Source organism: Cervus elaphus, chromosome X (genome assembly GCF_910594005.1).
Source record: "Cervus elaphus chromosome X, mCerEla1.1, whole genome shotgun sequence".
Lineage (NCBI taxonomy): Eukaryota > Metazoa > Chordata > Mammalia > Artiodactyla > Cervidae > Cervus > Cervus elaphus.
Window position 1 is genome coordinate 107,843,637 of NC_057848.1, and position 9,962 is coordinate 107,853,598.

Below are 9,962 nucleotides of genomic sequence, written 5' to 3' on the forward strand. Positions count from 1 at the left end.
TAGAATCATACTATGCATACCTTGCTATGAAATGATTTTTTTACCTGACATTATGTCACAAAGTTTTCCACGTCAATAATATTTCATCATAAAGTATGCCATAATTTATTAACAAATATCATAATTCACAATGTGAACATACTTAACACTACTAAACTATACACTTAAAAATAGTTAAGATGGTTAAAATAACTTTAAAAACAAACAGAAAAATCCTAATCATTGAAAAGAGGGTATTTTAATTTTTCATTATTATGAATAATTCCATAGTGAACAATCTTTGAGTGTTATTTTTGTGCATGTGCATATATCTCTGATTATTTCTATAGGAAAAATTCCTAGAATTAGAACTGCTAAGCTAAAGGGTATGTGAAAAAATAGAAATATCTTTATTGCTTTTCCTAATTTTAAAAATAATTTGTGCTTGTCATTTTTTTTTCAGAAAATGTCAAAAAATTAAAAAAAAAACTTACTTTTAACTCCACTATCCAGAGAAAAAGACTATTAATATTTTTGAGGCTATCCAGGTTTTTTCTTTGAATATATACCTATATATATTTTAAAATAAGCATATTGTATTTGGTAACCTGGATTTTCATATTATAACATATCATGTGTCTTTCCATACCAATAAATAGGCATAATCATATTTCATCCTTCAAATACATTTCACTGTACAAGTGTACCATAAGTTTTGTAACCAAACTATATCTCTGAATATTTTGATTCCAGTTTTGCATTATTATTAACAGTGTTTTCTGAGAATTCTACAACTTTGTGCACTTATGTGATTATTTCCTCAAGATAAATTTCTAAATGCAGAATTGCTAAGTAAAAGTATTTGTAAGGTTTGGGGGATATAATGTCGAATTGTACTTCAAAAAGGATGGACCAATGTATACTTTCACTAATTGCGTGTTTCACTTTTTTCAGGAGTTTCATTTTTTATACATAAAATGGTTTCACCCATACAGATATTATTTTTCTACCATTTTGTTCAAAGTTAATTGTCTCAAAATCACTGATTAAAAAGTAGTCTATCATTCAGTTGATTTGAAATTTCATCTTTATCAGATATTTACTCAGAATATTTGCATATGGCTCAGGCTGTCTATACCCCCTACCCCAAACTTGTATCTGGCACTACTTTGAAATTCTCTTAATAATGTAATAAGAATATACCTCATTTGATTCCAATTAAATTCTTCCTTAGGTACAGAAGTCTACAGAATTAACCTTGTCTGTAGTCACTGTGATTTGACAAATATCATCAAGCACTCCTATATGAAAATATCTTCCCCATCAACTTGTTATTTCTCCCCCCAAAAGACCTCTCTTTTGGTTATTCCAAAGTTCCCAAACAGGTTGCACATTCAAATTACTTGGGGAGGTTTGATTGATTGTTTCTTAAGTACAGATATCAGGACTCCACCTTAGTTCTACTGGAATCAGACTCACCAGGGTAGGCTCTGGCCCCAGTGATTTGGAGGTTTGGCAATCATAGGTTTCTAGAAAAAAGATAACAGTTATTTCAAGAAGGCAAGAGTTAAAACCCATATGTATTATCTGGAGAGACTCTCTTCTAATCCTTCTCCTATGTTATAAATCAGTTTATTCAATTTGAGCTAATTATCCCCTTGGAATAGGCCACCAGAGGCTTGAGCCCTGAAAGGAAAAATATAGAACTGGCTTAATTTGGGAGGTAAAGAAGGAACATAATGCAGTAATAACATCTGGACAGCATTGGGTTCCAGGCTAGGAGTACCAGTCCATAGACAAAGTTTCTCTTGCTTATGTTAGTCAGCATATTAAGTGCAATCAGCATGATCTTAGGTGATATTCAGGTGAACACTGTTTTACTAATTATGTATTGATTTTTCTGATTTTCCTCCATTTATAACAAGTGACACTGGTTTTCCATTTATAATAGTGATACAAAGTATTTTTTAAATAAACATACATTTTAAAATGTGGATAAGTTTAAAGGAAAACATCACTGATAGTAAGGGGATATAATAAACTTTCGACTATGATTAGAAATAACTGAGGTTCGCTAAACTCTGACAGTGAGATTCCTGGGGAAGATGGTTGGAAATTTAGTTAGGGAGGAATGCCAAAGGGAAAACTAAAATGAACTTGTTTGTCTGGCAAGCATTGCTCAGGGTTAGAGCTAATACCAACTGTATTGGTGTCTCTTAGTTTCCTCATCTCATCTTGTACTGACTTTTACTACATTTACTCAACGGGCAACATGAACCAGCCAAACTGTACAATTCCAACTCTACACCAATGGAAAGTGATCAGTCCAGCTACACTGCTGCCTAAGTCTGATATTCTGTTTATGACTTTAGGATTCTTGCTCAACCAAGCCCTGGACCAAAGAAGCAGGTGAGCACTGTTCAGGCCTCCTTGAAGTCAGAGACTGCACCCTTTCTGTAGGTATTTCCAAGTGCTTTATGTCCTGCCAAAAAAATAAAAAACAAACAAAACCCACAAACACACACAAAACAAGGAATTAACCTAAGCCAAAGAAATATGTGACTTTACCTGATTTCTGCAATTGTCTGTGAGGGCAGGGTGGAGGGAGGTGAAAACTTTTATTTGAAAAGACCATTCCCATTCAATATCTTTAGTATTGTCGGATATATAGAACTTCAAGGGAATATGATTTCCAGCAAAGTTAGGTTTTCTGCCTTTTCAATCATCTTTAAGAACATATTTTTTAATGTAGTATTCACTTGACCTCTGGTTTAGGAGCTTGGAGATCTGGGTTGTTAGAAGCAGCATGCACTTACATAGTACAAATTTATCTTCATTATTTACCAGTTGTGTGATCTCATGCAAATTTTGGTTTTGCTGCTTTAAGCTTCATTTCCCTCAACTATAAAATGCTTGTAACATCTCTTAAGATTTTTTTTGGTAAAAGTTAAATGAGAAAATGTGCATAATATTCTTGGCACATATTAGGGACACAATAGATGGTAACTATTAGTATTGTTTTAACTAAAGCCCATTTTCCAAACACTTCTCTGCAGATAACCTGCATCTGAATCTCCTAGAGGGTCTCTTTAAAAGGAAGATTCCTTGGATAAAGATGTGAGATATATATATATACACACGTACATATACATATATGTATAATGGAATATTACTCAGCCATATAAAGGAATGAAATTGTGCCATTTGCAGATATGTGGATTGACCTAGAGACTGTCATACAGAGTGAAGTAAGTCAGAAAGAGAAAAACAAATATCGTATAATATCATTTATATGTGGAATCTAAAAAAATGACATAGATGAACTTATTTGCAAAGCAGAAATAGAGACACAGATGTAGAGAACAAACATATGGATATTAAGGGGGAAGGTGGGGTAGGATGACTTGGGAGATTGGGATTAATATATATACACTACTATGTATTAATATAAAATAGATAACTAATGAGAACCTACTGTATAGTATAAGGAACTCTACTTAATGTTCTGTGGTGACCTAAATGGGAAGGAAATAAAAAAAAGAGGGGATATATGTATATATATATATATAGTTGATTCACTTTGCTGTATAGCAGTAACTAACACAATTATTGGAGTATAGTTGTAAATTCCAATAAAAATTAATAATAAATAAATAAAATGCAAAATAATAAAATAAAATGAAGATTCTTGGGTTCTATCCTAAAATTTCTGAATCAAATTATTAGGGTGAGGCCTAGGAATCTGTATTTTATCTAAGTGCCCTCCCAACTCTCCTTCTGGGTTTGAGATATAAAGGCTTTGTGAGGAAAACCAAGTCTGCACTTGGTTTTTTATTTCTCAGTGAGTTTGGAGGGGAGAGGAGGTCTTTTGGAAGCTGACACTTTTCAAAGTGCTGAGAAGGAGAGATCTTTCTATGAATAGACTGAGAAAGCAGGGGAGTGTGTTAGTATTGAGTGTGCAGTCCCAGAGGGCTCCGTGGAAAGTGTTGAGAGGCTGTAAAACTGGACAGGTGGTAGTAGAAGTGTATTTACAGCTGATCTCTATGGAAATGAAATTTTAAATGGGTGTTGGGCCAGATGAGCCTGAAGCTTTCATGATGACTGAAGAGGACAGAGATAAGCATGGACAGAGTCATCTCTCTAAACAGAAACTTGGTATAAAGTTGCTTGATGCCAGGGAAAGTGCATAGTCAGCTTAATCTATTTAAAACATTTAGTTATTTGCCATTTTAAATAAGTAACAAAGTATTTATTAAAATAGATTAATAATTGGAGATAAGATGGGTATTTCTTCTCTAAATCCAAGCTTTCTGTCTTCTCTCTGCTATATTGCACTTGATTTGTTACAGGAAGATCACTTCCTGGTTGTTTCTGGCATGAGCTGGAAAACTGCCCTGTGCTTTCTAAACCAGAACATCTGAAACGTTGATGTTTCGGTACATAAGGTGCTTGATATTGCTTCCTTAGGCAGATTATTTTTTATATCCCCCCAAAGCATAGAATGGAAAAGGAACTCTTTAATTGTTGCTGTAATAGCTGGGGAAAAAAGACATGACAGTGAATCTACTGAGTTACCCAACTACTGATGTAATTAAGCAGGCATCAGTACATATTTTATTTCTACTATGTTTGAATATTTGCAATAACACTTCTTATTTTTTTTTTAGAGTATATTTTACTGGAGGAGAGCAACCTCAGTTAATTAACTTACAGGGCATTGGTTGGAGAAATCATACACATCACTATATACCTTTTCAAAGAGATGAACTGAGTTTTAGAGCAACTAGGTCTTAAATAGCAGTGCTGGTATAAACATGACATTGTGCTGCTAGGAATGAAACCAATTGTAATCTTTTTAACTAGTCTAAGGCGAATATACAAGATGTTCTTAAGGTTTTTAGGTTAAAAATATCTTCCACAGATGGTAAGGAATAAAAGGGATTTACTCTTACACTTTGTGTGCTTTACTCTCTAACCTTTCATTTATTTTTAAGACCTCAAACACTCTATAAATACAAACTTGTGGCTGACTTCCTAAAAAGTGTTGCTGGGACCCCTATAATGGAACCAACAGATCAGCTTTAGCTTCCACATATTGTCACAAAATGACTGCAGATGAAATATATCCTCCCAGGATGCCTTTCCTCTAGATTGTGAACTTCCTCAGGACAGAGACTGTATCTTTTATATCCGTAGCCCCAAGACCTAGCACAGTGCCATGGCACACAATAAATACTGTTGAATGAAAGACTTAACTGAATCAATGAATAAATGAATGAATGAGCTCAGCTGTCTCTTCCCATCCTGTTGCCCCTTTCTCAGGGCAAATTGAAGAAAACATTTAAAATCCATTCATGTTTTGAATATTATTATGAACTCCTAAAGGAATGAACTTAAGCAAAATGGAAGTGCTAAGAAGCAGATACTGGTTTTCTGGTTAATTGATTTTGTTCAGTGATTCCTATGAAAAAATTTTAACAAAGACATTAGAGGCAGTATCCAAACTAAATAAATAGATATTTGGGAGGATGCCATAAAACCTGTTGAATTTCTTAAAAATAAAGGAGTTTGGACTCCTAAAATAGCAAATAAATCCACCATAAAGAAAATGCAAAAGAAAAAAAAAACACATAGCAGCCATAAAGATCTTTTTAAAAAAATGAAAAATCCTTCATCAGTTTGCTTTTAAGTAATCCTTTTAAAACTCTTCAACAACTTCCCATTGCTCTGAGGATAAGATCCAAAATCTCTAATTTAAACTACAAGTTAATTCATTGATTTGGGCTTCCCCGGTGGCTTAGACTGTAAAGAATCTGCCCACAATGTGGGAGACATGTGTTCAATCCCTGGGTTGGGAAGATCCCCTGGAGGAGGGCATGGCAACCCACTCAGTCGGACACAACTGAGCAACTAAGCACAGCACAGCAATTCATTGATTCAGTCCAGAAATACTGATGAGTGTCTATTATGTATTTCAGGCTTGGAAAATTCAGTGGTGAAGGAGTGGGGCTAAGCCTTAGTTCCCACAGAACTTTACACTGGGAGCGGGCCACTGGGAAGACTGACAGACTATAAACAGAAATACAATCAGTAAACATCATAAGCAAATAGACTAGATAAGTGCTATGAAGAAAATAAATTAGAATGATTTTCTAGAGAAAACAAGCCATTCTTTCAGTTTCCTAGTCTCCATTTTCTGACCCCAGGTAATTTGTATAGGTTATTCCCTCCCTCAGGGCTCCTCCCTTATCTTCCTTCCCTCTCTAACCATCATTTTTCCTTCAGCTCAAGTCACAGCTAAAAATGGCAGCTTCTCTAGGTTAAACGTTCCTTTCATATACCCCTCCTATTGTATCCATGTCTCTTTTGTAATGTTCATTACATTTATAAGTATTTAGTCAATGTCTGTCTTGCCACAAGGGCAGGGACTTGTGGTTTGTGATTCACTGATCTATTCCCAGCCACCATTTAATATCTGGGAAATACAGCAGATGGTCAATCTACTGTAGATGATCATCATATAATAGATGATCAATACATTTTGCTGAATAAATGAACAGAAGGAAAATTGGAATATTCTTTTATTTTTCTCTGTTAAGGAAGTGATAAGAATGATGTGAACATCACACATATGTAAAAAGCACATGAGAGAGATGTAATTAGGCTAGAGAGAAACTCAATGAGAATTATTCAGCTTCCTTGGGTTCTAGTGTGGTACTGAATGCAATTATCGGATAAACTGTTTTGAGAACTCATTTCCTAGATGTTGGAAGTAAACACTCTCTGGCTTATAAAAAGCTTGAAAGAATACACCGGGGAGAGAGAAGAAAGAAAGAAAGAAGAGAGTAGACTTGTTGAAACATGGAAGGAATAAGTAGTTGGGGAGATATTCGTTTTTGGTTTTTTTTTTCCAGATTCAAACAGGCTTTTCTTTCAAAATAAAAATTGCCCCTCTCCCAATACCAAGTAATAAATGCATATTGTAAATATTCAAGACAAAACAGAAAGAGGTAAAGAAGTCAAAATGACTAATAATCCTTTCATTTTATTTGCATGCATACTCATCTAGACTTTTATATATATATATATACATGTATCTTAATATAAAAATAGAATATGTACTATTTCATAGATTGTCTTTCTATCTAAAAACATATTTTCAGATCTACCCATTTTTGTAGCTACTCATTTCTAATGGCTATGTAGTAGTCCATTATGTGGATGTACTGTATTTAACTTATTGTTGTTGAATATTTTTCTGATTTTTCAGTATTTCAATACTATACAATTAATTAAGATTAACACCTTTATATATTTAGTAGGTACATTTTTGCAAACTTGTCCACTTATTTTCCTTAAAATAAATTTCTATATGTGGACTTGTTGGTCAAACAATATGGATGTTGAGGCTTTTGATACATGTTGCCAGATTACCTTAAAATGATTCTATCAATTTGTACCAGTAGCATACAAGTGTGCCCATTTCATACCATCTTTACCAACACTTAATATTATAAAATGTTTAATCTTTGACATTCTGCTAGGCAAAAAAAAGATATCATTGTTTTTATTTCTGATTACTCGTGAGGTTGATTATTCACTCTGATTACTATTATAGTTATGTTTATCAGCCAAATGTTTTCTCCTTCTTCGAATTGTCTATTCATGTCCTTTGCCTATTTTTTAATTGGAGCACTTATTTTTAAAAACATTTATAATAGTACTTCATAGACTACAGATCTTCCTCAATTTATGATGGGGTTATGTCCCAAAAAATCCATCCTAAGTAGAAAATATCCTAAGTGGAAGATGCATCTGATGCACATAGCCTACCAAACAACATAGTTCAGCCTGCTGCTGCTGCTGCTGAGTCGCTTCAGTTGTGTCCGACTCTTTGTGACCCCATAGATGGGAGCCCACCAGGCTCCCCCATCCCTGGGATTCTCCAAGCAAGAACACTAGAGTGGGTTGCCATTTCCTTCTCCAGTGCATGAAAGTGAAAAGTGAAAGTGAAGTTGCTCAGTCGTGTTGGACTCAGTAACTGCATGGACTACAGCCCACCAGGCTCCTCCGTCCATGGGACTCTCCAGGCAAGAGTACTGGAGTGGGGTGCCATTGCCTTCTCTGATAGTTTAGCCTAGACTACCTCAAACATGCTCAGATAATTTACATTAGCCTACAATTTGGCAAAATCATCTAACAAAAAGTCTATTTTATCATAAAGTGATGAATATCTCATGTCATTTATTGAATACTGAAATACAGAATGGTTGTGTGGGTACAGAATTGTTACCAGTATTTGGGTTATTTACCCTCAAAATGTGGTTGACTGTGAACTGCAGCTCATTGCTGCTGCCCAGCATTACCAGAAAGTATTGTACTGCATATCGCTAGCCCAGAAAAAGATCAAAATTCAAAATCTGAAGTACTGAATAAGTATCACTTTATACTATCTTAAAGTCAAAAAATTGTTTAAGTCGAACCATCATAAATTGGACACTGTCTGTAGTAATATTAGCCATACATGCTTATCATATATTTATCATATATGCAGCATTTTTGCCAATTTCCCTTTTTATTATAAACCAGTACTAATCCTTAGCAATCATATTGAAATTATTTTGCTCAGTGTATCATTTGTCTTTTAATTTTATTAGCATTGTGTGTTGATACTCAGAAGCTTTCATTTATGAAGTTGTATTTAACAGTAATCCCTTTTGTGGATTTTGTGTCATACTTAGAAAGTCCTTCCACATCCCCAAAGCTATGGACATATACACTTACATTTTATACTTCTTTTATCATTTTATATTTTACATCAAGCCATGTTTGTCTCAAGAATATGTCAAGGAGTGGCTGATGTTATTGCCATAATCTCAATATCAAGCTTAACAGCAATTGCTGGTCACTGAAGAATTCACTTTACACTAGGTAAAAAGGTAAAAGTTCTAATATATGATTACATAATATAAGACAAACACTGAGTAGAGACACAGTATCTAATCCACATTCCCATACTGTCAAAAGTGGTAATATTAATATCAAGAATGCTTGAAAGTTGAGCAGGTAAGTATGAGGGATATTGTTGTAACTGCTTGGAGTGAAATACATATCTGGCTGATGAAATGGCCATCATGCTGAGGCTGGCACTCTCTCAAATAATATTTGAGGGCCTACTATGAGCTTGTTGGGGATATAACAGTGAACAAGAGGCTTACTGTTAAGGGGGTGGGGGTAAACAAATATTTTCAGATGAATTTCTTTAAAGAAAATTAAGCTGGGAAGGGGATGTTGTTGTTGCTGAGTTGCTAAGTCGTGTCCAGCTCTTTGAGACCCCATGGACTGGAGCCCACCAGAGTCCCCCGTCCATGAGATCTCTACAGAAAGAATACTGGAGTCAGTTGCCATTTCCTTCTTCAGGGGAATCTTCCTGACCCAGGGATGGAACATGTGTCTCCTGCGTCGGCAGGTGGATTCTTTGCCATTAAGCCACCAGGGAAGCCCAGTAAGGGCATAGGGGGAAGTTGTAATTTCAGATAGGGTGGTTAGGGGAGTGTTTTCTGGGGAGATGACAATTGAGAAAAGGTTTGGATGATGACAGCAAAGATATGAAGAGGAAAATGCCAGCCTAAGTAAAGTTGTAGAGGTGGGAACAAGTTTAGTTCGCTGGAAGAATACTAAGAAAGCCAGTTAGCTGGACTGTTACCTGAAAACACAGAAAACAGAAAAATGAGAAAGGAAACGAGATAACATCCTAAAACTGTGGTTGTTTTTCTTAACTGTGAAAACGAGTTGTTGCTTACTAGCTCATACAGTACCTTCTTTCATGCATTACTATCTAAGAAAGGTCTTCCTTAACCGCCCTTAAATTCCAACGTTATCAGATTTTCCCACCCTTTTACAAACACCGCCCCTTTTCAAGAATTTCAGAATTACTTTCTGAGAGAGGCCACCTCGGACCACTCTTTAACACTGCAATTCCC